Genomic DNA, 27,044 nt, shown 5'->3' with positions numbered 1-27,044 from the left:
TTTTAAAGCAGTTAAAATCTAACTAATGAACTTTGGGAATAGTCACTATGCAGTTGAACCTCATCATCGTCCTATGAGTAGGATTCCTTTTTTTAACCCTTAAAATATTTTGTCTCTCTAGTTTGTGGGGTTGGATGGGAGGGATCCACAGTTCTTGAATTGTTTAAAACTTAAAAGTGTTTAATATTTAGTCTTGTATAGAAATTTTTCAGGGAGTAGGAATGATTCTGAGAAACTAATCAAGGTAAGATTTCAGTTATAGCTAAGTTTAATGTATAAAATTATAAACCTTGAAATTAATGCTGTGGTGGCAGTTCTGGTTTAGTTATTTTTACTCACTTAGAAGAGCTCCAATACCTGTAATACATGCACTTCTGCTGAAAGTAGTTGTCAAAGAATTTGTAGTTTAGAAACAACTTATTACTTGTGTATTCCTACAGCATAGATTTTCTGTTCACTTTATTTGCCTCAAGTGATTATTATGAACAATTTAATAATGACTCTCTTGTTCTAATAGTTTCTCTTAACTTAGTTAAGATCCCCTTAGTGTTAAAATGTACTTTTCAGATTTGTTTCTGTTTTGTATTAAATCTTATTCCAGTGTAAGTGATGTTGGTTTAGCAATTGACCTCTTTATTAATTGCCTCACTAATTCAGAACGAAGTATTTTGTCATAATCATTTAGTATTTTTTAGGTACTCACCAGTTTCTAAACTATCTTACCAGTATCAAATTTGAAGCTCTTAATTTCCCTTATTTCTAGATTCTTGGTGTTTAATTTTATCCCGATAAATGTCTTTGTAGGTGTTCAATTAAGCCAACTTGTATTTAATACCTTAAAATGATAAGTAAAATTAGAAGCAATGTACCTTATACTTAGCATTATTAATTATTTGTATAGGACTTGGGTTATTTCACATGTGCAGGTCAAAAGATTTTTCAGAACTCTAGCTAAGAGAACATTGTCTTAGATATACCCTTTCAAATTTCTTAGAAATTTTATTTCTAAATTTTTCATCTTTCTTGGCACTCTAACTGGCACTCTGTACCAGTTTTGGTTTATAGAGAGAAACCATAACCAGCAATGTACTTTATTAAAAAATACATAAACTAAAAACTGTTTTATCCAGTTCTTTATTACAAAATGACTGATGTAAGTTACTTTAAAATCCATTTAAATAACTTTTTATGATGAGCAAACTTTTTTGATGAAAGGACAAGACAGTATATGTCTTACACTTTGTAGGCCATACTAGTCTTGGGCATTTCTTAACTCTGCTACTGTGGTACAAAAATAGCCATGAACAGTATAGAAATAAATGAGCATGCTACATTCCAATAAAACTTTGTTTATAAAAAAGAGGCAGCAGACTGGATTTGGGCCACAGGGCTTAGCTGACTGTTCTCTTCCTTAGATGTTTAGTAAAATTAGATCTTCCAAGTTTTATTCATGTCGAATAATGTAACTCAAAGTGACATAGGTCAAAGTAAAATTTTACAAAGGATGATTACAGTTGCGTTCTTTTCTTACCACCTTTTTTTCCGAAAGGAATAATCTTTTTTTTTGTTGTAAAAAGTAAATGAGAGCTATGTGATAGTTATTTTGAAAGATCATAATAATCTGTTAAAATATTGCATCTAGAAGATAGGAATGACAATATGACTTTATACATCAGAACTTAGTTTTTTTTTTTTTTTTTTTTTTTAATGGCTACACCTGAGGCACATGGAAGTTCCCAGGTCAGGGACTGAATCCAAGCCATGGCTATGACCTAAGCCACCAATGCAGCAAAGCTGGATCATTTAACCCACTGCACTGGGCTAGGGATTGAATCCATGTCTCTGCAGTGACCCAAGCCACTATTCTTAAGGGTAACAACCTAAAGTAATATTTTTGAGGACAGTAATTTCATCTCCACACACTATGTATTAATCATTATCATATAGTGAATATTTAAGTTGTTACAGAGTTCCTGTCGTGGCTCAGCAGAAACGAATCTGACTAGCATCCATGAGGATGCAGGTTTGATCCCTGGCCTTGCTCCGAGGGTTGCGGATCTGGCATTGCTGTGAGCTGTGATGTATGTAGGTCGCATATGCGGTTCAGATCTGGTGTTGTTGTGGCTGGGAACCCCTAGCCTGGGAACCTCCATATGCCTCGTTGAAGCCCTAAAAAGGAAAAAAAAATCATTATATAGAAATGAAGTGATTAAGATCTTCAAAATGTTAACCCTAAAATAATCAAAATCATGTCCATAATGGATTTAGAAATATGTGGCCATCTTTTAATGGGTGATCTCTTCAAACTGTACGTTTCTGCTTCTGAAATCTTTTTCGGTTGTTTTTAGTCTGTATTCAAGTGCTATTTGGGGCTTATAAATGGAAAATCGTAACAAATTCATACTTAGGTTCAAATAAGTTCCTTCAGATAAAAGTAACCTTTCAGGTTTGGCTTTTTGGGTTTTTTTGTTTATATGGCATTGATATTCATACATCAGAGTCACTTTTGGGAAACTAAGAATCAACTATCCAGAAGCTCTCCAAATATATGCATTTCTCAAGTATAAGAGTAAGAGATTTATTCCCAGTTATGTGCTTCTATAGTCCATCTAGGGAAGACAAAATGGAGTTTCCAGGAGAAAAACTTCATATATGGTAAGGGTTAACCTCATAGAAAAAAACCTTGGCATTCAAATTTAAACTCATAATTTTATATCATGTAGAATGGACAGTAGTTACTGAGCAATTTATAATTATACATTGTAACAAACAGGTTTTTAATGGTGGAGATCTGGGCATATTAGAAAATTTTTAATGTTACTTCCTAGAAAGTTCTGTTGTTTACAATTCCTTTTCCCCCTTAACTTGTGAATAAAAGGGTTCTATCAAAGAAACAAAGAGGGGAAACTGGTAATAAAGGGAATAGGGCAGGGAACTGGAGGAAAAGGAGTACAAATTACATTGTAGAATTTTTTTAGTCTTGTAATTTATACAGCCTGAATTTTCCAGAGTCACCATTTTTCAACCACTGGATGACTTTCAGAGACCACGATTTTTAACATATCAGTGTAATGTGGAAATGATTTGGGTCTAAAATAGACTTATTACTACAGAAAGAACTATTCAGAGGTTAGTGGAAGATTTTTTTTTTTTTTTTTTTTTTTAAATCTTCCTGAATTCCTTTGCAGAATCAGGGCACAGTCTGGGGATCTGGATTTGGCCCAGGCAGAGGGCCATATTAAGGAAAAAAATCAACTATGCTTTTAGTGATTGCATTGGGTTGGAGTTACAAAATTGGAGGTTCAAAAGAATAGCCAATCTTCCTGTCAAGATATTTATTAAATGTTGAAGCTTAGTGAGGCCAAAACTGAAATTTTCCGACAGAGCTGAATCCCTTGCTGTCTTTCAAGATGAAGAAATAAAAATCTGAGTTCTCAGTTGAAAACTTTCTAGGATCCTTTACTGAAACTAGCCAGCCTCTTTCAGCAATTCTGGAATTTAAAGATAGCCCAACTACTTTCAGGCTCCTATAGAAGGGTTGAGAATATAATAGCTAAGGTGAATGAAGTAAGAAAGACCTCATCCACCAGTTAGTACTCCAGCCCCTGTGAAGAATTCATATCTAAGAGAAATTATACGTGCTGAATGTGAGCAGGCTTTCATTTAGAAGTCAAAATTGAACCTCAGAGAATTTATACTGGAGATAAACATACTAACTGGGAAATTCTTCCAAGTCAGAGAGAGACCTAGGAATGTATAAAATTTTAAAAGGCCTTTACCTGTAGGTCAGTCTTGATTCACTGACTTAGAGTAATTTTGCATTGTTAAGAAGCCATATGAAGGGAGTGACTATAGAAAAGCCTTTGCTTAGAACCTGTACCTCAGTGTACACCAGAATTTCTACTGGAGAGAGACATATACTGAGTGTGGAAAGGCTATCAGCCACAAATCACACTTGCTTATTGGATGATAGCCTCCAAGATGACTCCCAATAATCTTTGCTCCTAGTATTCATATCTTCACATGATCCCTTACTTTATTTTATCAAAATTGGTCTTATGTGACCAATAGCAAACAGCAAAATGAAGGTATGTTAGGTACAAGATAAGATTATAGAAGATGTTTTTTTTTCTCTTAGGCATATCCTCCTCTATTCTCTGGCTTCTGAAAAGCAAATTGTCATATTGTGAGTAGACCTGTGGTAGTCTCAGTGAGGAATTGAAGTCCAGCCAGCAACTAAAGGAGCTAAGGTTTACCAACAATCATGTGAATGATCTTAGAAGCTCAATTACCTACACCATGTGACACCTTGAATGAAACATCGCAAGAGAACCTGAACCAGACCTATCCAGCCAAGCCATTCCCAGACTCCTGTACCTCAGAAATGTACTAAGTATTAGTTTAAGCTTTTGAATTTGGGGGTAATTTACACAGTAATAATAGTACAATTGCACATCAGAATTCTTACTGGGGATCAACTTTGAATGCAGTGATTATGTACTTCACTTCCCGAGTCACAACTCCAAGTGTATAAAAAAATTCAGAGTGAAACCATATGTGAGAAAACACTAAGTGCTAGATTAAATGTCAGAAAACTCACTGTAATGAAAAATTATATTTGTGCCGAATAAGCCTTCATGGAGACAGGTTTTAAATACATGTCACAGAACCTATACTAGGCAGAAGTCTTGTGAATGTACTGACTATGGTAACTCTTCTAGGAAAGCACCACAGCAGCATGGAATCCAGTGGGGCAGGGAGCGGCGGGGCGGCAGGGGCTTTCCCCAACAAATTGAATATGACCAGAGTAATCATGCTTGAGGTACTGTTAATGCGCCAGCTGGGAAAGGCCTTGGAATCAGTTGCTAGCATATATCAGAATTCATAAATGAAAGAAAATCTGTTTTCGAAGTGAGAAATCTCAGAATCAGATGATATTGCATGTTACAGATTTTATATAACCCAGGAACTATATAAATGTATTTGTAGAGGAAACTGAAGAGGACAATGAAGAATGGATTGAGGAAAGGGCATCTCATTTCTCTTAAGTAATAATTCATAGGGAAGTCCTACTACCTTGAAGTATTAGGGTAGGGAGGCAAACTTGTAAAGTACCGGGTGGTAAATATTTTAAGCTTTGTAGGCCAGGAGGCCAAAATCAATGTTATAGAGAAAACAAATGTCCACAAAATTGTCATTGACAAAAATTTTTGTCATTGCATCTCAAATCATTTCCAATTGAACTTTGTGGAAATTTCACAATTAAATGGGTTTTTAGATATAGAAATTTCCCTTGCAATTTAATCAAGGCCTGAAAAGTGCTGCTGGAATTACAGTGTGTTTGGAAAGTACATGCAACTTTTAACTTCTGATAGTACAGAACGTGTTATAAAGCAGCTTGATAATTACTTTTGATTTAAGCAACACTCATTTGAATGACTTTACTGCAGCATGTAAGACTTTACTGCAGCATGTAAGAGCTGTTTTGCCATCAAAGAAAAACCAAGCATTTTATGTGAACATAACATTCAGATGGAATTTAAAAGGGAAAAAAAACATTAATTTATATACACACGCACTTTTTTTTTCTTGCTTTTTAGGGCTGCCTTCGTGAAGTTTCCAGGCTAGGGGTCTAATCAGAGCTACACCTGTTGGCCTATGTCACAGCCACAGCAATGCAGGATCCAAGCCACATCTGCGACTTACACCACAGCTCATGGCAACGCCAGATCCTAAACCCACTGAGCGAGACCAGGGATAAAACCCATATCTTCACTGATATTAGTCAGATTTGTTTCTGCTGTGCCAAAAAGGGAACTTCCTTTTTTTTTTTTTAACCGTAGTTCCAACATATGTTCAGCCTTCTTAAACCACCTTTATCTTAGAAAGTCGGGTTCCTATATAGTTAGATTATAAATGTCTACAGCAACAAGAAGGGATTTCCACTCATAGTAATGCCAGGTAAGGTCATTTGGACCAACTCTTCAATGTAGATACTTAGGAGGAAAATGGACAAAATTTCTTCAAAAAAATCAGTTTGAAGGCCATCAAAAAACTAAAGCTAGTGAAGCACTGCAGCCAGGAGTCTGGAAAGAAAAGACGACTATGTAGATAAACCTGTGTTTGGAATCATTTTCACTTTGAGTTTTTTGAGAATTCTTGACAAAGTAGCCAGGCAGCTAAGCAATAGTTCTGATGGCCTACTATAGGTAGAGGTGGACAGAAATTAAGAATTCAAGACCTCAAAGTATTTTACAGTCTTGTAAATTTGATATCCATCACAAAATAACAGGGTATTTATGGAAATAAGGCAACATGAATTAAAAGTAACAGCAACAACACAAAATTTAAAATATGCTTACTGAGCCCAAGGACATAAAAGCCAAGATGGAGAATTTCAACGTGTAACTGGAAAAAAGCAGAAAAGTATAATATATAGTAGAAAAAACTGATATCTATTGAAATGAATTTGTAACTTCAAAGCTTATGCACACACATAGGCCCACGTGGCTTTGCCAATGAATTTTACTAAATAACAAAAATAATAGAAGTCTTGCAGAGTTTTTAGTAGAATTGAAAAAGGGAACACTAGCTCATTTTATGAGGCCAATATAATCTTGATAATTCAGCAATGAGATAATTATGGCACAATCTCATGAATATGAATGCAAAAATCTTAATTGTATCTAGCAAGATATTAAGAGGAATATAGAGTTGGTTCAACTTTAAAAAATCAGTGACTACATTTATAGAATAAGAAAAATGTCTCAAAAGATGTAGACGTTTATAAAAATGTATCATGCAAATATTAATAGCGGTGTAGCCATACTCCTATCAGACAGTAAAATATAAGGCAAAAAGCATTACTAGAGTTAGAAAAGATTTAATAATGATGAAAGTTTTACTCAGTAAGAAAAGATACCAATTTTAAAATTGTAAGCACCTAGGGAGTTCCCATTGTGGCACAGCAGAAAAAAATCCAACTAGTATCCATGAGGCTGTGGGTTTGATCCCTGAACTCGCTTAGTTGGTTAAGGATCTGGTGTTGCTGTGAGCTGTGGTGTAGGCCAGCAGCTGTAGCTGATTCAACCCCTAGCCTGGGAACTTACACATGCCATGAGGGCAGCTCTGAAAAGCAAAATAAGCACTTAATAAGCACACTGTGAGGTAAACCTTCTTCCTTATCTTCATCATTTTCCTCATTGAGACCAATTAAAAAAAAAATCTGCTCATTGGTGTGGAGAGGCTGAATTTGTGTGCTTTTTTTTTGTTTGTTTTACTCTGAGGTTGTAGGAAGAAGACCAATAATGAAGCCTTTGAAATAAGAGGCTGCCATAGAGACCCGAGCATTGTACCCACACCTGCAGCTGCCATCCTTCTTCGCCTCTCTGTTTCTCTTTCTCTTACTTCAAGATTGCTAGGGCCCTGCAAAGGCAACAGCAGTAGGTAGGAAGATAGTCCATCCTTAAGGGGACAAGAGCCTAGGGAGGCAGTCAGGGCCCAGAGGGGATTCCACTGCAAGCATGATCCCCCGGCTCCCCACAGCTCTGCTGCAACAGACACGCACACTCCCAACTCAGCCTCCTCCTTTTTTTGCCCTCCCCAGACTCCACCAAACCCCTTCTCTAGCTCCGAAGTCAGGGTTAAGCAGTGGGGTGGTAAGACAGCAAAGGTCAGCCTCCATACGCCTTGCAAGTGGGGGAAAATGGATAGAGAGGAAGGAAAGGAGGAAATATCATTATTACACTTGATGCTTTTACACTAAAATTTTTTGTAGATTGAATTTATTGTATATATTTTACAGATGAGTAAATGAGGACTAAGAGGGCTTTGGGGACATGCTCAATGTTATAGAGCCAGACAGTAGGCAGGTTATCCTCGTGGTAAAGTTTTTGCTCCTTCCTCCACCCACTACTACTCTGCTGTAGGGAAGAAGTTGTGACACTTAAGGGAGATATTGAATCATCATCCAATGGAGGAAGAAGAAAGGAAAGCTTAAAGAACCTCAGCATTTCATCCTTGAGGAAGCTGAATCCAGACACATGACTGCTTTGCCTAAAGTCACTAGTTTAGTGCCAACCAAGTTAGGTGTCTTCCACTCCAGATTAGTGAATATCTCACTTCATAAATTGAAAAGATTGGATTTTCCCTTGAAACGTTGTTACACACAATTCTTGGTTGTTTAGTACTACAGGTAAATTGATTATAGGTTAGAGAAGGTTGTGGGCTGGTCTGATGTCTTTCTCTTACATGGTGCAATCAGAGTCCCCCTAAACTGACTTCCAAAACAAAATTGAATGCTGTTAACTGCCAGTTGTGTGCGTGAGGCATGCTGTGGGCTCTCAGATTTCAGGACAGAGGGAGTCCCACACCCCCCCTCCCCACCCCTGCCCCATATACTGGGCAACAAACTTTTCTGCCAGGTTATATTGAGCAGCACCTTGCAGTTCTCATTTTTACCTAGAAACCCAGAGGAGGAAATATTTTTGACATCATGACCCACTGTGTGTACATATACATATACACTCACACATAGAACACAGATACAAGTTTCCCAAACAGTACTTTTCCTTACTATATATATAATGCTTTCAAATATTTTCTCTGTATATATTTTTAGTATTGATCATAACTATCTAATCATAGGTGGAATCCTCCTGAGCAAGTGATTTCAAAGCCCAGTAATAGGTATGGTTCTACAGTTTTAAAAAAACACGGATGTTGAGAGTTATGAGCCTAGAAATTCTAGACTCTAAATATAGTTTGATACTAATATGTATTCAAAGGTTAATTTGTCTTATATGAACTACTTATTGGAAGTTGATTGTTTGGATGGAAAATACATATCCCCATTGGGGGAATATATCTTTACATGTATTAAGCCAGTCCACAAAAGTTTCTTTCCATATACTTATACACAGGAAGAGGACACCAGTTGGGCAGCATCTTGGGGTGTGCAGTCAGCCACTTCACTGATATCTGATCAGTGATATGTGTTCTTCTACATTCGTTTCAAAGGCAGGACCTTTCCCTTTTATAATACTAACAGACCAAAGAAATGGTAACCAGCTCCCTGGAAAGTATGATAATCAAAAATGCAAAATTTCTTGAAACGGAATCCTTTGGACCAAACAATAAGGTTATTAAATATGTAATATTTAGAGCTTCCTAAGCCAGTTTCTAGAAGCATTTTCATCGTGTGTGAATTATATCCACTTAGAAACATGTTATCCCCAACACTGAGTAGGAACAGGGACAAGACCTCCATTATGTAGAGCAGTTAGAGGCTCTACAATAAATACTTTGTCTATAAACATTTTTTGTACTGGGCTTAGTAATTCTATGACTAATACAATTTTTATTTTGCAATGAGGAAACTGAGATGCATATATATATTTTTTATTTTTAATTTTTATTTTTTCCATTATAGCTGGTTTACAGTGTTCTGTCAATTTTCTACTGTACAGCAAAGTGACCTCGTCACACATACATACATACATTCCTTTTTGTCACATTATCATCCTTCATCATAAGTGACTAGACATAGTTCTCAGTGCTATACATCAGGATCTCATTGCTTATACATGCCAAAGGCAATAATAGCATGCATCTATTAACCCCAAATTCCTAGTCCACCCCCACTCCCTCCCCCTTGGCAACCACAAGTCTGTTGTCCATGTCCATGATTTTCTTTTCTGTGAAAAGTTCATTTGTCCTGTATATTAGATCCCAGATATAAGTGGTATCATATGGTATTTGTCTTTCTCTTTCTGACTTACTTCATTCAGGATGAGAGTCTCTAGTTCCATCCATGTTGCTGCAAATGACATTATTTTGTTCTTTTTTATGGCTGAGTAGTATTCCATTATGTATACATATCACATCTTCTTAATCCAATCATGTGTCAAAGGACATTTAGGTTATTTCCATGTCTTGGCTATTGTGAATAGTGCTGCAATGAACATGCGGGTGCATGTGTCCTTTTCAAGGAAAGTTTTGTCCGGGTATATGCCCAAGAGTGGGATTGCTGGGTCATATGGTAGTTTTATGCATCATTTTCTAAGGTACCTCCATACTGTTCTCCATAGTGGTTGTACCAGCCTACATTCCCACCAACAGTGCAGGGGGGTTCCCTTTTCTTCACATCCCCTCTGGCACTTGTTATTTGTGGACTTATTAATGACGGCCATTCTGACTGGTGCAAGGTGGTATCTTGTGGTAGTTTTGATTTGCATTTCTCTAATAATCAGTAATGTTGAGCATTTTTTCATGTGCTTTTTGGCCATCTGTATATCTTCTTTGGGGAATTGTCTATTGGGTCTTTTGCCCATTTTTCCATTGAGTTGTTGGCTTTTTTGCTGTTGAGCTGTATAAGTTGTTTGTATATTTTAGAGATTAAGCCCTGTCAGTTTCATCATTGAAACTATTTTCTCCCATTCTGTAGGCTGCCTTTTTGGGGTTTTTTAATGGTTTCCTTTGCTGTGCAAAAGCTTGTCAGTTTGATTGGGTCCCATTTGTTTATTTTTGCTTTTATTTCTTTTGCCTCGGGAGACTGACCTGAGAAAACATTTGTAAGGTTGATGTCAGAGAATGTTTTGCCTGTATTCTCTTCCAGGAGTTTGATGGAGTCTTGTCTTATATTTAAGTCTTTAAGCCATTTTGAGTTTATTTTTGTGCATGGTGTGAGGGTGTGTTCCAGTTTCATTGATTTACATGCAGCTGTCCATTTTTCCCAGCACCACTTGCTGAAAAGACTGTCTTTTTTTCCCATTTTATATTCTTGCCTCCTTTGTCAAAGAGTAATTGACTATAGATGTCTGGGTTTATTTTTGGGTCCTCTATTGTGTTTCTTTGGTCTGTATGTCTGTTTTGGTACCAGTACCACACTGTCTTGATTTCTGTGGCTTTGTAATATGAGATACAGATATATTAAATGTAATTTTCTCAAGCCCCTGCAAGCTTAATTGTGGATTTGAACCCTGCTTTTTTTCTGACTTCAAAGCCCATGTTCTTTTACAGTCTCATTTCCTTATTAGTCATTTGATTTGTTGTTGGGTAGAGGTGACTGTCAGTCGGTCCTTTGAAGAAGTCCATAGTGCTAGAGTTCTTGCTGCACCAGGAAGTGATAAGTAAGTCTGCCAGGCTGACATTGCTCCAGTTTTGATCAAATTGGAAGGATTCAACTGCAAAGTCAATACTGTAGCACCTGAAACTTGAATTTCTGAGATTGGATACAATATTCAAAAGAAAATGAGCAATGGGGGTATGCTTTCAATAAGAACTGTAATTTCATACCTTGCATTGCCTTCCATTGTTAATAGGATGCTGACATTTAGGCCTTTCCCACCCCACTCCCACCCCCAACTAATATTTAATTTGTCTTCCCCTGTACCATCAGAGGTTTAGCATGAAATAGGAGAGTTCAGACAGTCTTTCCTTTTCTGGTCAAGAGGTATCTAAACAGTCTTGGGGGATCATTTAAAAGATCACCCTCTTTGGTGATCATTGAGTTTCTTATCTTTTCATTTTTAGATGTCATCCTTGAAGTTTTTCCAGATCTGCATGATCATTTCTGATAGTCTCTGGTTCCTTGGATACACTCTTAATACTCTCTTGTGTTTTAAAACATAGCCACTGCATTCTGGCATCACTTAAAACTAAACTTTCAGTTTATTTAATATAAATTATTGCCTGTATCCCAAATGAAGGCAGACTTGTGATTAGGAAATCTCAAGAGAACATTTTTCCAACTCTATTTAGACACAAGGGTGAGACTGTCATATTTCTTAACTTTTTTCCTCTATGTGGTGAAGTTTTGTTTAAGTTCATGCTTCCATTAGAGTGACAACTTTCAGAGTCTCAGCTTTACGCCAGTATCTTATTTTGATTTGCCATTTTAAATATTCCTCAGTTTTATCTCCTGTCTCTTGCTTGTAATCAGTTTTAACCCAAAACTACACCACGAGGTACTGAGGTACTGTCAGATGCTTCACACAGCTATCATCTCCCAGTGCTCATTATCTGGAGGTAATTTCTTGCAAGAGCTCTGCAAGTACAGAGACTTTTAAATAATATTTGTCCATCTGTGTTTGTGCACACTGTGCACTGGGAGAATTCCTCAGGGTATCTGGTTTCCATATGGCCAGAAACAGAAGTCTAATCTTATATGAGTAACAGTCAATACTTCCTCATGTTTTGCTTCCAAGATGTCCAGTTTAATTGTGCTTCTCACCACAGATTCAGGTTTGTGAGTTAATAGTTAACCTCCAGGCATGGCTAAATAGTAACAGTGGAGCCTTATTTAAGTCAGGAATGTATGTAACAGATCACATTTGCAATTAATTCTTTCATTCAAATATGTAATTCTCTTAAGTGTCAACTTTGTTCCGGGTACTCTTCTAGGAACCGGAGAGGGAAAAGAAATAAGACATGTTCCCCCAAGGTTCCTAGGACCTAAAGTGGGAGACAGATCAGTAGAGAGATAATTAAAGCTCAATGTTATAAGAGCTATGCAGGTAGTTTGCCTGGGAATGTGAGAGCTCAGAAAAGGACACCTAACCCAGACTTCAGAAAATGTGAAAGAACTCTTAGAAACCCAGATTGTGCAAGAAAAAAAAAATTCTTGGGTGGTTAACAAAGCCTGATTTGGCCAGTTGATTAGAGCAAGTGGTTTTTGAGGCCAAACAGATTTTTTTTTTTTTTCAGAGTCTTCGTTTTTATCCATGGCCTGAGAGTCACAAAGCCTACTCCTACCCTTGATCAGATTGGCTGCAAATGCATGTAACAGATGACAAACATGGCACTATGCACAAAAGAGTAGGTGGATCCATCAAACTTTCACCTTTAAAAAAAAAAATAGCTTAAAACAGATAACCCTTTGCTGCTGTATAGATAGAAACATCTTTTGAAATGAAGGATAAATGTTATTTATTCTAGTGAACAGTCACTATGTCTCCTCAGTAGGGCATTTGAAGATTGATTTAATATGCTGGTAATTAAAAAGAAGTTACTTGCCGCTGCCTCTGAATTCTGTACATGGGCAAATTATATCCATATATCACACACTTATAGGCTAGGACTGAGAAATTTGTGTGTGTGTGTGTGTCTTTTTTGCCATTTATTGGGCTGCTCCCATGGCATATGGAGTTCCCAGGCCAAGGGTCCAATTGGAGCTGTAGCCACTGGCCTACGCCAGAGCCACAACAACGCGGGATCAGAGCCACGTCTGCAACCTATACCACAGCTCACGGCAACGCCGGATCATCAACCCACTGAGCGAGGCCAGGGATCAAACCCGCAACCTCATGGTTCCTAGTCGGATTTGTTAACCACTGCACCATGACAGGAACTCCAAGAAAAATTTTTTTCAAAATTAAAAGAAATGTGTTCATAAGTAGTTATATTTCCAAAACAACAGTGTTGGACTGCTTAGCATTTGTGAATGTTTATCTCATGTTAGGATATTATAAAAGGAAGAGCAGTTGGTGAAGAAGGGTGAAATCAGTAGTAATTGCTTGATGACATGTTTGCCTAAAACTTCCCAGAGAAGGTGCTAATATGTTATTTTCCATTTTAATTCAGCAAATATTTATTAAATGCCTACTATATGCAAAGACCTTCAGGAAACCAAAAAATAGGTGACACACAGCTTCTAATCTCCTACTTCTAATGAGGAAAACAAGATGCATCCAGAAGCGATCAAAAGTGTGAGCAATAAATAGAAAAGTACAAAATGTATGGATTGTTCGTGGTAAAATAGCTAGTTTTTGTTTTTCATGATGAACATTTTTTATTGCATATATAGGAAAGTGCACAAGTCAAAAGTATGTGGCTTGATGAATTATTGAAGAATGAATACGCTAGTCTATCACCCAGGTAAAGAAATTGGATATTGCAACTCTGAAAGCGCATCTTTGTGCCTACCTTTTGTATACCCCTTCTTCAAAGGTGATGGCTATCCTGATTTCCAATGTAATAGGCAAGTTTTTCCAGTTTAGAACTTCATAAAAATGGAACAGAACAGATTCTTTTGTGTCTGGCATCTTTTGCTCAATGTCATATTTGTGTGATTCAACCATGTTGTGGTAGTCGTATGTGTGCATGTATTCTTTTATGAATTTATTCATTCTCTTGTTGAAGGCTTCAGTTGCTTCTATTTTCGGTTATCAGAAACAATGCTGCAATGAATAACTTGTGTGTGTTCAGACATGAGATTGTTAGGTCATGAGGTATGTGGATGTTCAGGTTTCATAAATACTGCCGAAAAGTTTTGAAAGTGATTGCATCAGTTTACACTCTCAATAGGATTGTATGAAATTTAGAATACTTCACATCTGTGCCAATACTGGTATTGTCAGTCTTTTTGTAGTTAGCTCTTCTGGCAAATATGTAGTAGGATTTTATTACGGTTTTAATTTGTGTTTCACTGATGCCCCATGACATTGCAACTTTTTCATATATTCCTTGGTCATTTGTGTATCTTCTTCTGTAAAGAGCCTATTCATATATTTTGTACAATTTCCATTAGGTTGTCTTCTTTTTCTTATTGATTTGCAGGAATTCTTTATGTATGAGCCCTTTGTTGTTACATGTGTTACAAATATCCTCTCCTACTCTGTGACTTGCCTTTTCATTTTCTTAATGGTGACTTTTGTTGATGTCCATAAATTCCTAATTTTAATGTAGTCAATCTCCTTAACAGCCAATACATTTTGTGACCTATTTAAGAAAACTTTCCCTGTCTAAAAGTCACCAGAATATTCTTTTATGTTATTATTGTCTATAATCTTTATTATCTTTTCATATTTAGATATGCAGTCTATGGAAATGATTTTTTTAATGTATGATATATGGCAGAAATCCAGATTTTTTTCCCACATAAGTACACAGTTGACCCAGTGTTGCTTACTGAACAGATCTATCTTTCCCCATTGACTACAGTGCTCCCTTTGTGCATACTTTTAATTGTAAAAGTATGGATGTCTCTTATTGGTCTTATCAATCTATTTGTCTTCCCTTTGTACCAATACCGTGTTGTCTTAATTAAGAATGTTTAGCTTTTGGGAGATCCTGTCATAGCTCAGTGGAAACGAATCTGACTAGGAGCCATGAGGACACAGGTTCAATCCCTGCCTCGCTCAGTGGGTTAAGGGTCATGCGTTGTGGTGAGCTGTTGTATAGTTTGCAGACACGGCTCAGATCTGGGGTTACTGTGACTGTGGCATAGGCCAACAGCTACAGCTCCAATTTGACCCCTAGACTGGGAACTTCCGTATGCTGCCAGTGTGGCCCTAAAAAGACCAAAAAAAAAAAAAAAAAAAAAAAAAAAGGGTTAGCTTTTTGAGAGGCAGAGGAGAACAGAAAAATCCAGGCAGGAAAGGTGTGACTGCAATAAGAGGGAGGGTAGATTTTACCTTCCATTCATCATCTGTGTTCCACTTCATTGGTCTCCTTTGGAACCTGGCTCCATCCATGATTCCTCCTCACTCCCAAATCTTTGGTCTCTGCTCTACTCTTTCCCATCAGTCTATAAACATGCTCAAGTTTCTCTAGTTAAAAACCTTAATATTACCTTATTTTCACTTTCTCGAAATGGCCTCTTTTACTGCCAGAATTATACCAGAGTCTTCATGGAACTTGTAGAGTTGGCTAAAGTTAGTAACTATCATCTGTTCATCTTGACTTGGCTACTTAGGTAAGTTCTTGTTTTCACTTCTCAAATGTTTTATTATTTTGTTTTAGGAGAAAATATAAGAGATTATTGTTATAGCTTTAGGGAAGAATATAGGGAAAACCAGAGAGTAAGGAAGGAGTTGTAGATTAAGAAAAAATACTACACAATCCATAAAGAAAAACTGACAAATTTAATTATGTTAAAGTATATATTTGTATACATGTAAGACATTACTAATAAGGTTAAAAGACAGACTCAGAAAGATAGGAGAATATGTTAGTAACCAACACAACCTAGAAAAAATTAGTTTTGAGAATACATAACGAATTCCTGAAAAGCAATAAACAACTCAACAAAAAAATGAGAAAAGTTTGTAAATAAGCAATTCACAGTATCTGTCATAACATGGTTATCCTCCTAAGTAATTATGGAAATGCAAATAAAAAGCATAATGAGATATACCTTTTATACCAATCACATTGACAAAAACTTAAGAGTACAGTAATGTCAAGTGAGGAAATCAGTGGAAATTCTTACAAATTGTTTATGGTTATGTAAACTGGAATAATTATCTAGAAGCCAAATTATCTGTATCTGTTAAGACTGGAAAATCTAACACTCTATGAACTCTTAATTCAAATTCTGGAAAGATTTCCTGGAAAAACTTTCATATACATAAAACCTCTATAAAAGGAATCAGCAAATTTTTTTCTATTAAGCTCCAGATAATAAATATTTTAGACTTTGTGGACTACACAATCTCCATCACATCTACTTAACTATTCTGTATGTGCTTTAGATTACATATAAATTAATGGGCATTATTTTCCAAATAAACTTTATGGACACAGATTTGAATTTTATGCAATTTTTATGTGTTAAAAAATATTGCTCTTCGATTTTTTTAAACTATTAAAAAATGTAAAAATTGGAGTTCCCTGATGGCTCAGTGGGTTGAAGCTCTGGTGTTGTTACTGCTATGGCTTGGGCCATTGCTGTGGTGCAGGTTCAATCCCTGGCACAAGAACTTCTGTATGCCACAGGTGCAGCTAAATAATAATAATAAACCCATACTTTTTTTAAAAATGTGAAAACATTTTTAGCTCATGGGCCATACAAAAATAGGTGGTGGGCTGGGTTTGGGTTATACTTTGCCAATCCATGTTCTCTAAGAATGTTCTCAGGAGAAAGAATATCAGTATAACCTAAGTGTTCTTTATGGGAGTGTGAATAACTTTAAAAAATTGTGGTATATTCCCACAAAGAATACTACCCAGCAACTACATCTGTTAGCATAGGTCAATATAAAAAATATAATTTTAAGCCAAAAGAAAACAAAAAATTGCAGAACATTCTAATATGGTACAATTTAAATGAAGTTTTTAATCTCCAAAAGAATACTATATATTATTTGTGGATGTATATAGGTGCATATATGTGTATGGAAAATTATTTTTTAATTTCATCGAAATGGGAATTTAGGAAGAGAAAAAATGGCAGCTGCGAGAGGTACACTGTGGGTCTAAGATATATTTGTAATGTGTCATGATTTTTGAAAAGTTTGAAGCAAATTAGGCAAATAAGATTTTTTTTTTCTTTTTCTTTTTTTTTTAAAGGGCTGCACCCACGACATGTGGAAGTTTCCAGGCTAGGGGTTGAATAGGAGCTATAGATGCTGGCCTTTGCCACAGCCACAAGAACATGGGATCCGAGCTGCATCTGCAGCCCACACCACTGCTCACAGCAGGGCTGGATCCTTAACCCACTGAGCGAGGCCAGGGATCGAACCCACATCATCATGAATACTAGTCATATTCATTTCCCTGTGCCACGACGGGAACTCCCAAGATTTTTTTCAAATAAGATTTTATATAGAGGTTTTCCTTAAATTATTCTCAATACTTGCTTATATGTTTGAAATATTTTATAATTTTAAAATTTATCTAATATTTTATTAATTTGCATAATATTAATATGGTGTACTTGTCTTGGTTTGGAAGAAAGTTTGGAGAAATGCGAAGAACACTAAGCATCTTAGGACAGCTTATTCCTAAGCACCAGACTCTTCCAGGAACTAGCCTTGGAAAAGAATGTGACCTCAAACAAGTCTTTTAATATATTCGGAATCAATAGAAGAAGTTCTGTTTGGTTAGTAGTGTACCACCTGTTTGAAGGCATTGATATGAAACACCAAAAATCCAAGAATGTGTATATTCTTTGTTTGAGACTCACACACATACATGCACCCGAACTCATTTTGAGCCTTTTTTACCGTGAAATATAACACACATCAAAAGTGTATAAAATAGGAGTTTCCCTCATGGTTCAGCGGAAACTACTATCTATGAGGATTCGGGTTCAATCCCTGGCCTTGCTTAGTCGGTTAAGGATCCAGCATTGCTGTGAGTTGTGGTGTAGGTTGCAGACACGGCTTGGATCTCGCATTGCTGTGGCTGTAACATAGGCCGGCGACTACAGCTCCAATTGGACCCCTAGTCTGGGAAACTCCATATGCCGCAGGGTGTGGCCCTAAACAACAAAAAAAAGACGAAAGAAAAAGTGTATAAAATAATAATGTATAGCTTAATTATTATAAAGTTAAACCATGCAGCCACTACCCAGATCCAGAATACTGCCCACTTCCAGAAATACTCCCCACCCTGCCACCTATGGTAATTGCTTCCTTGCTTTCCTTTTCAAGGTGATATTTCTATTTGTTTGTTTCAATGTATTATTCTTGATGAAATTTACTGTGGCCAGAATTCTTACAGTATTTGGACTCAAGGATCCTTGGAATGCCTGTGGGCTCAGAGAGAAGGGGTTTGGGACACTCCTGACAGGATTGCCATTGAGAACTCTCATCTCTCCTGAAAGGGGGAGCTCAGACTTAGGTGGTGTCTCGAATGACAAGGTCAGCTGCCCAGCTGCCCCAGCTCCAGCCTGTACTGTGTAGGAGGCACTGTGTTGGGCACTGTGTACACTTACATCATTTTACCCCTAAAACAGCCTTGTGAGATGAGAAGACTGAGGTTCTCTAAGGCCAAACAGAAAGATGAAGGGAAGAAAAATTGCACTTAATTCATAAATATTCAAGACCATTAATTTATTTACAATTTTTTCCCAGAGTAAAATGTTCAAGGCATGGCCCCATGTGACTGATTTGAATTTGCCTCTTTAAAATATTTGTATAATTGCCGTTTACTTTATCTGTGGAGAACTTGACAAAATAAATTTCCTTGGATCAAAGCATTTTGAACACATTTAGGGCTCACTAAAATTCTTATGAGTTATTAATAATGTATCATGTATAGGGAATTCCTGTTGTGGCTCAGTGGTAACAAATCCAACTGGTATCCATGGGGATGTGGTGTTCCATTTCTGGCCTTGCTCAGTGGGTTAAGGATCTGGCGTTTCCATGAGCTGTGGTATAGGTTGCAGATGCAGCTCGGATCCCTGTGTTGCTGTGGCTGTGGTGTAGGCCGGCAGCTATAGCTCTAATTAGGTCCCTCCATAAGCCGCAGGTGCTACCCGAAAAAAAAGCAAAAAAAAAAAAAAAAAAGCACACACCACCACCACAAACAACAAAAAACACAAGTATCAGGTACATATATAGTCAGCTGTACTGTAAATTGCGGCTAATGGATGTTCAGCTGACAAAATAGAAAAGTTTGGCCGATTTACCCCTGGGCTCCTCCTGTTCACTGCAAAACTTATCTGAACATGCATGTCACAAATTAATTTCAGGACAAAAGCAAAGTCTCAGCTGAATGGTGAAAACAGATAGCCCCATCAAACCTGGGAAGACTGCCTGCTTGAAGTAAAAGGCTATCAGTCTAAGTGAATGATCCAGAAAGGCACTTCTAAAAATAAAAGCAGCTGGTCTATTGGAGAACAGAAACATCACTGGACATCTTGACTGTGGTTTTATTTCATTAAATTGCTGAGTATATGCTGAGTTACAAGAAGTAAAATTCAATGTATAGTTTCCAAGTGCCTCCTTTGTTTAAGGCACAATGTGGTGGGCTCCAAAGCATACAAAACTGAATTATCTGTCATCCTTACTATTGAGGAGGTCATAATCTAAGGAGGGGTAAACAGCAAGATAACATTATGTGAGCAATGTGTGATAAGACCTAGGAGAAAGAAATAGCAAAGGAATGAAACAATCGTTTTCTGAGTATCTTTCATAGACCAGGCGTATTTCATATATCATCTCATTGTAACTTTACAGTGTGATGACGTTGGTCTTATTCCCAATTCAAGGAACTGTGGGTAAGCACAACTGAAAAACTAACCCAAGAGCACACTAGTAAATGGCATAGCTGAGATTCAAATCCAGGTATGCCTGCCTCAAAGCTTGTGTTCCTAACATCTTCAAGATAAGAGCTATGTGATGACTAGAAAAGTGGCCTTTACTGACCATGTGTCTCAGAATGATTAGAAAGGATCTGGGAGAATAGAACTCTTTAGGGTGACTTCAGACACTGTTATGTATGCCATCCAAGGATGACTTGGCCTTATTTTTTTAGCTTAGAGTGTAATAAAACAATTCAGATGGAAGACATGGAGCAAGATTGATCAACTAAATCAAAGCCTCAAGCCATCAAACCTCAAACCCTGCATTTAAAAGATAGAAGAATTGAGTTTTATCATGGATATATTTTCATGAAACTGGGAAAACAAATCTCAGCCTTATATAAATTTCAGGGATCCATTTTCACTCTTATTTCTGTTATTGTTTACATAAATGATCATTTTGATTCTTATCTTTTTGTTTAGGTGACTACGCAGCCCCAGTTGTCCTCTTTAATTGCTTACCTTTCCTCAAATACCTGCCCCATGGTTTCTCAAGAGCTATCATTACTGTTATCATCATTATTTTGCAAGGTGAATGAACATAAATGTAGATTTTTATAATGTGTAGACTCCATTGACAATCAGCAAAAGTTTTTCTTCCGTGTGAATTATGTGGCTTAAATGGAGTGCTAGAAGATTAGCTCCAAACAGACAATTCAGTGCTCTCTGGAGGTTCAATTCTGCCAGTAAGCCACTGGGCAGACCACACTGCCCTTTGGCACTGTCTCTGTTTCTAAGCAGGTGACAATTAAAGATGATTGGCACCCACTGTTTTCCCTGAAGTGCTAATAGGATTTGCTAATGAAAAAGACACAATTTCTCAAAATGGTGTAAAGCACCATAGACACTAAAATTTTAGGGAATAATTTCACCCAAGTTTTGGCTCACATAGACTGACCTGGCTTTGGGAACATTGGTTTTGTAACAAGAGTTGATCTGATCTGTTGTAGTTGAGACTACTATAGTTTTAGCTTTTCATCCATGTCAAACAAGGCTAAAACCCTGATGGCTAGAAACTCTTTCTGTTTCTCCACTGATGAGAAACAAAATAAACTTTAAGGGATCACGAGCACCAATACTATTGTGTGATAACAGATGCTTAAACAGGTGAAATCGGGGCTGCTTGGCTGCATGACTCTAGAACAATTCCAGTGAACAATTCCAGTGAACTAGGTGCTAAGACTTTTTTTAGAGTCTGAAAATTTTACTCCATACACCGTATATGTTATGATGAATGAGGGCTTGGTGTACAGTATGATTTTCATGGGTCATTTCAAGCCAGTAGGTTTTAAAAATCCCCAATCACTTGCTAGTATAATGTCCTAAATTAGGAGAAATGAGTCTTCAGAATAAAGTGAGTCTCCAGTGAAAGTGAGGGATGATGGTGGATAGCAGTGTAGCACTCTTTACTTAAATGTACAGTCCATGTGCTCTTCATTTCTGTATAATGATCTGGTGAATTGCCAATCTGTTGTTTTCTCTCTCTCTCTCTTTTTTTTTTTGCTTTTTAGGGCTGCACCTGCAGCATATGGACATTCCTAGGCTAGGGGTTGAATTGAAGCTACAGCAAAGCTGGCCTACACCAAGGTGGGATCTGAGCCGCATCTGTGACCCACATCATGGCTCAAGGCACACCAGATCCTTAACCCACTGAGTGAGGCCAGGGATCGAACTTGTATCCTCATGGATACTAGTCGGGTTCATTGTTGCTGAGCCGCAATGGAAACTCCTCAATTTGTCCTCTTCAGAAGAGTGTGTGAGAAAATAAAATGTGCATAAATATGCCCCAGTGAAAGAGCCCTTCATGTTTTCATGGTCTGAAAATGTGTTTTCATGATAGAGTTAGAACAAAAACATTTGAGAATGGATCTCTGAAATCATAATGGAGTTATACATGACATGTAATTTAACATGCAAATATGTGATTCACACACCCTGCATTAGAAATAAGTATAACGTGGTCAAATATTTCATTTTCTTCACTGCATTTATCATCTTCTGAAATTACTTCATTTATTTATTGTTGAATACTTTTTTTTGGCTGCACTCAAGGCATATGGAAGTTCCCAGACCAGGAATCGACAGCAGTGGCCCAAGCTGCTGCAGTGACATCTGCCAGATCCTTAACCTGCTGTACCGTGAGAGAACTCCTTGAATACTTTAAAAATCTCTCTCTTTTCCACACTCAAGTGCAACTCCATGGCCATTGATCTACCCTTGGTGCCTAGAACACTGCCTGCCACATAATAGGTGCTCTGTAACTATTTATTATATAAAGGCATTAATATAAGTTGAAAGACATTCAGTACACTACTTTAGAAATATATGTATATATTTTTCAACTCAACCTGATGAAGCCTCCACAAAGGCAATATCTACCAGCATTGCTGAGTGCCATGTTATTAGATGGGATCAATATATGATTAGTAATGTGGTATAGCTAGAGTATAATGTTCCAGGAACACTAGTTAAAAACAGTAAGTCCTTCCGTGTTAGATTTCAGAAACAATCTTTTCTCCTGATGCTTTCTTCTTTTTTTTACTGAAGGATGCTTTTTTATTTCAGTATAACTTATAATGGTGAGATGCCCAAGTCTCAGGTGTATAGTTGCTATGTTTTAACAAATGCATAACCCATACAGTCGGATCAAGATACAAAAGTTCTCTTGTACCATCTTTTAGTCTATTTCCCACTTCCTCCTCCCCTCTAAGCAACTGCTCTTCTGATTTCTATCACTATTAGATTAGCTCTGCTTGGTCTTTAACTTTGCATGAATGGAATCCTACAAATGTACTCTTTTGTGTTTGGCTTCCTTTGTGCACTGTGACTGTAAAATTCATCTCGGTTGCTGTGCAAAACAGAAATGTGATCCTTTTTATTGCTGAGTAGTTTTCTATTTCATTAATATCCAGTTTCTTTTCTTTTCTTTTTTTTCTTTATGCCATTTCTTGGGCTGCTCCCTCGTAGCATATGGAGGTTCCCAGGCTAGGGGTCTAATTGGAGCTGTAGCCACCGGCCTACGCCACAGCCACAGCAATGCCGCGTCTGCGACCTACACCACAGCTCATGGCAACGCTGGGTCCTTTACCCACTGAGCAAGGCCAGGCATCAAACCCGCCACCTCATGGTTCCTAGTCGGATTCATTAACCACTGAGCCACAACGGGAACTCCTATCCAGTTTCTTGTTGATGGAAAACCTTTGGATTGTTTCCAGTTTGGAACTATTACAAATAAAACAGTTGCAAACTTTCTTATATGCATCTTTGTGAACATATGTCTTAATTTCTCCTGGACAAATACGTAGGAATGGAATTTATGTTTCATAGTGTATGTTTGTAAGAAACTGCCAAACAGTTCTCTGAAAGTTGTACCATTTTATACTCTCCCACCAGTGATGTATGAGAGTTCTAATTACTTTACATAATTGCCAGTTTTTGGTATTATCACTCATTTAAATGTTAGCTATTCTAAGAGGTGTGAAATAGTATTCATGGTATATTAACTAGCAGTTCTCTGATGATTAATGATGTTGAGCATTTTTTTAGTTGCTTACTAGTGTCCAAGTCTTTCGTCCATGTTTTATTTGGGTTGTTCTTTTTAGTGTTGAGTTGTAAGTGTTCCTGATTTATTCTAGATACATGTCCTTTTCCTGGTATTTTCTTTTTTCTTTTCTTTCTTTTTTTTTGTTCACGCCTGAGGCATGTGGAAGTTCCCAGGCCAGGGATCAAACCAACACTACCCCAGCTGCTGCAGTGACAATGCCAGATCCACTGTGTCACAAGTGAACTCCTTTCCTGAGAGTTCATTGTAAAAATTTCTTGAATATTCTCTCCCAGCCTCTGGATTGCCTGTATTTTCTTTTTTTTTTAATGGTGTCTTTGATGAGCAGAAATTTAAAATTTTGATGAAATCCATTTATCAATTATTTATTTATTTATTTATTTTGTCTTTTTGCTATTTCTTGGGCCGCTCCCGCGGCACATGGAGGTTCCCAGGCTAGGGGTCGAATCGGAGCTGTAGCCACTGGCCTACGCCAGACCCACAGCAACGAGGGATCCGAGCCGCGTCTGAGACCTACACCACAGCTCACGGCAACGCCGGACCCTTAACCCACTGAGCAAGGCCAGGGATCGAACCTGCAACCTCATGGTTCCTAGTCGGATTCATTAACCACTGCGCCACGATGGGAACTCTCATTTATCAATTTTTTAATGGTTTTTGCTTTCTAGGTCCTATCTTAAAAAGCTTTGCTAACGCTAAGGTTGCAAAACTATTTTCCTGTTTTCTTTATATCTACATCTCTAATTAATTTTCTTAAAAAAAAAAAAGAAACTGAGTTTTATGTAACTTTTTAAGAGCTCTCAGAAATACTAGAACTCTATGTAATTCTACTGAGGTTTTTCAAATATAAAATATAAAATATTTGATTAAAGCAAAAGCTTATTTCCTAAAACAGAAAGATGGTTTTGATTAATGAAACATGCATTCAAGGAGTTTCCTAGTGGCCTAGCGGTTAAGGATTCAGCCACTGAATCCTGTGGCTTAGGTTTGATCCCTGGCCTGGGAAATTCTGCATGCCACAGGGGTGGCCAAAAACAAAAACAAAACAGAAAAAAACAACAAAAAAAGAAACAACAAAACAACAAAAAAAGAAACAAAACAAAAAACCAAACAAACCCAAAACCAGGCATTCAAATAGTTGCATTGTTATTTATTTTATTCAATTATTTTTTAAGAACTGAACTTTATTTTTTTTTTAATTTTATTCAAGAATTGAACACTAAAGGCAATTCTGAATCACTTGTTTTAATGGAGGACAACATGGGCACAGATGTCCTGGCTTGGGTCATTTTATTATTGTTTTTGATAGTCATAGTCAGGTTTTTCCTTCTGTTATTTTTCCTTGACCACAACAATTATATTACCTTTTAGTTCATAAGTTAGCTTGAGTAGTCTAGAAATGGTAACTTAGAAATATTTTGGAAGCCAAAAGTAAGCTGGTCTGAGACACTTTTTTTCCTTCATAATTTAGAAACAGAACACCGTGAATTGACTGAATTTTTTTCATCATATTATGTTCAATGTATTGATTACTCAAGAATTTCAGAATAGTTCATAAAGATTATCCTCATTAAAAGTGTATTCAAATTTCTCTAGTGTTAAATGAAATCACAGAATAAGAAGCAACATGGATTTGGATTCTGAGGATCCTGAGTTTGAATGACAGCTTTCCCCTAACTTAATTTTATTACCCATATGGGATGATTCCTACTTCTTAGAATAATTGCAATATTAAGTGCAATATTTTTGTTTGTTTGTTTGTTTGTTTTTGCCTTTTTCTAGGGTCACACCCACGGCATATGGAGGTTCCCAAGCTAGGGGTCTAATCGGAGCTGTAGCTGCTAGCCTACGCCAGAGCCATATGTAAAATGCCCTCTAAGTATTTGTGCTCGATAAATATTACCCCCCCTTTCTATTTCCAATTCTTGAGTTTTCCTCTCAAGGAAACGACGCATATAAAGCAACACAAGTTCCAGAAAGTAGACTTTTCTATATCCGTCTACACAGGGTTTCTTAAACTAGGAGCTGGAACCTCTTGGAGTCTTCATAAAGTTTCTTAGGAATCAGAAGCTTTTCTACAGGATTTTTAAAAGAAATTGATTTTTATTGGGATGATTATCTTAAAATATTAAAATGAGTCTGAAGCTTCCAAATTATAACTAAGCATTGCTATAAGATTTCAATACAAATTTCTATTTCCTAGTAACACAATACACTTGAATAATATTTTCAATTGCTGAGACTTTAGTTTATCTTTTTAACAAATTAATACTTTGATTTCTTTTTCTTTTTTTTTTTTTTTTTTTTTTTTTTGGTCTTTTTGCTATTTCTTGGTCTTGGGCCGCTCCTGCGGCATATGGAGATTCCCAGGCTAGGGGTCCAATTGGAGCTGTAGCCACCGGCCTACACCAGAGCCACAGCAACGCGGGATCCGAGCCGCGTCTGCAACCTACACCACAGCTCACGGCAACGCCGAATCGTTAACCCACTGAGCAAGGGCAGGGATCAAACCCGCAACCTCATGGTTCCTAGTCGGATTCGTTAACCACTGCACCACGACAGGAACTCCAATACTTTGATTTCTTAACAAGAAAATGATATGCCTCTAAAAACTGTACTGTTTTGTAGGGACTAATGAAAAATGAACAGAGGTAGACTGAATAATGTAAATTGTGTTTATGCACCAAGAAAGTCAAATGCTTTCAGGACATTCTATACAGATAAAGATTTAATGGTAATTTGAATATTCCAAATTGAAAACAGAGTTCAAACAACAGTAATAATAAAATCTGATTTATGATCAAATTTGAAATGATGTAAATGGGTCATTTTCAGTATCTAATTCTAATTACCTCTGTGAAATTCTGCATTCTCAAGCCTCATTCATGGCAAACATGGTGCTGAGCCTCTATGAAAAACCGCAAGGCCCCTGGTGCCTATGCCAAACTTGTTTCCCTGCAGGAAACTGTCTGCCTTGTTTTGGGGGTAAGAGAGTAAACTATTTGTTAATTCTTTTCTCTATTGTCAACAATTTTTCAAATATTGTCCAAATGAAGTCCCAAGAAGATATAAACAAAACAGTATGAGAAGCCTAATTCTTTCTTTACCATCAACAGTCTATGTGAGTTCAGGGCTGAAACTGAAAAAAATTTTTTAAAAAATTTCTAAGGGTTTAAAACTAACTTCAGATAATCTTGTCTTGCTCCATATTTCAGCAAGATTTGATTAGATATATATTTAGTACTGATTTCAATTTTACTGTTATGCTGACTCCATGTTGAAATAAATAATACAGTCATCAAGTAAAGATTGCTCATTGGCAGAATATCAACCAGGAGGCCTGATTTTCCTAAAGTACCTTATTTCATAGAGTCTCAGCTCCCATCTACTGTGTCCTGATTTTTTTTTTTTTTTTGTCTTTTGCTTTTTGCCTTTTCTAGGGCCGCTCCCACA

This window comes from Sus scrofa, chromosome 7 (assembly GCF_054392235.1).
Source record: "Sus scrofa isolate SSC_HxYL_T2T_F1_AM1 chromosome 7, Sscrofa_HxYL_maternal_Yorkshire_Landrace_v2.0, whole genome shotgun sequence".
Classification (NCBI taxonomy): Eukaryota; Metazoa; Chordata; class Mammalia; order Artiodactyla; family Suidae; genus Sus; species Sus scrofa.
The sequence above is the reverse complement of the archived record's forward strand: the minus strand, read 5'-3'. Positions refer to the sequence as shown.